Genomic DNA, 1,919 nt, shown 5'->3' with positions numbered 1-1,919 from the left:
AGGCCCGAGAGGCCGGAGGTGAGGCAGGCCTCTCCCTCGCTGCTGGTGGGGTTTGTCAAGAGAGTCGGGCACCCTGCGTTGCTCCAGGCGAACCGTGGTTTATTTGCACTGTGGGAAACTGCAGGACGACCGGCAAAATCAAGTGTTGGCTGGAAGTGCCTGGAAATGAGCACCCTGGTTTTGCCCCAGGCGGCTAAAATCCTTTTAGCAACATTCGCCCTTTGCTATTTATGGCAGGAGCGGAGAAGAGTTTTACTCTTGCTGGTCTCTCCTCCTCCTCCTCCTCCCTGTTCTTACTACAATCCTCCGTGTCGTCAGGCATGTGTTGAATTTTCAAAACCAGTTTGCATAGTTAGGATTGCAGAACACCGAGGCTTCAGGGCTCCTGCCGACGCAGCTCAGCTCTTGCTTTAGAAGGACCCTATATTGGTTGGGTTCATCTCCTGCTCTTCTGCTGTCTTGGCCCCCCAGAAATGGGTTTAGCCAAACAGGCACAGCACAAAATCACCTGTGCTCAGGGCAGGGAGAAGGTTTGGTTATTCATTTGTTCAAAATAAATAACGGTGTGGTATATGAATCACAGGGCAGCGTAGGAAGTGCATTGAAACAGCAATTGGAATATAATACAAAGATAACAACGAAATAAACCTCGCCCAGCTAGGACTTAAATCCAGCAAATGCCTGGAGTATTCAAACATGTTTTCCACAGACAGGGCCTAAACAGCGTCAAGAGTGGTGCCTGTTGCACGGTAGGGCGGAGAGAATTGCAATGGCACTGGGGTGCCACCACTGAAAAGGCCCTCCCGATGTACCTGTGCAGGTGACGAGACGAGCAGGGGCCCCTGATCTGTGGGTCTCCATGAATGGACAGGTTGAGATGGGCGAAGGTGCTCCCTCAGTCAAGTTGACCCTGGTTGACCTTCTCCCCACCCCCTTTTAGGGCACGTGAACAAGAGACTGTATTCTGTGCTGGTTTTTGCAATTAAGTGGCCACAGCCTACGGCTGAACAGCGAATCAGGATTGATTAATTGGGTGGGTGGAAGAGCTTTCATGGCTGTTTTGACCCCCTCTCCTCCGCCCCCTCTCTTGCAGGCCCCTCCTCCACTCCCCCCCTTTCTACTGCCCTGTTTTGTAATTGCTACGGATTGTGACCTGACTTCCTCTGGCCTCCGGTAGCTCTTGCGAAGAGCCTCCACTTCTCTTCCAGCCCTTGACCACGAACTCTGGGTCCATCCATTGCCTGGGACTCTCCTGAGACACCCCAACATTCCAGGGTTTTGAAGAGCATCTTCTACTCCCAACGACGGGTCGCCATTCTTGTTCCAGCAGCAACCTCTCATTCCTGACCGGTGTGTTTGTGTGTGTGTAAGAGCAGGAGGCCGTCCCCACGCACGTGCATCTTTTCCAAAGACACACACCTCGCTGTCTTCTCCTTGTTGGCCATGCTTGTCTTCTGGCGTCTTTGTTCAATGCAAAGCACCCCTTCTTTGCTTCCTTCTTTCCTTCCTTCCTGCAAGGGGCTGCATGAGCTGGAAGGAGAGGTCCCTTTGGGCCTTTCCGGATGGCCTGTAATCCTCCGGGGACTTCCATTACCCACCAGCGCCGTTGTGCTATCTATCAGCTGGGGGAATGGTTCTTCTGCGAGGAAGCTCAGGAAGCCATCGCCAAATGCACAGCTCTGCCAAACCAAGTAGGGAAGCATCAGAGCTCCACGCCCTCCGAGGGAGGGGTGGGGGAGTTTAATTGTGCCAAATGAACCGGTGTAGGGGACCACGTACCGCTCCCGCCCACGGGGGAGTTCGTCGCTCCCCTTTTCCTCCTGTGGTTGGTTTGGCGGTTGCCGGAGCTGCCCTGTTGGGACGCCGCTGAAGCTCAGCACCGAGATGTCTTAGCAACAGGGCTTGGTCCCTCTGGCACC

This window comes from Elgaria multicarinata, chromosome 21 (genome assembly GCF_023053635.1).
Source record: "Elgaria multicarinata webbii isolate HBS135686 ecotype San Diego chromosome 21, rElgMul1.1.pri, whole genome shotgun sequence".
NCBI classification, from domain to species: Eukaryota; Metazoa; Chordata; class Lepidosauria; order Squamata; family Anguidae; genus Elgaria; species Elgaria multicarinata.
Note: the sequence above shows the minus strand (reverse complement) of the source record.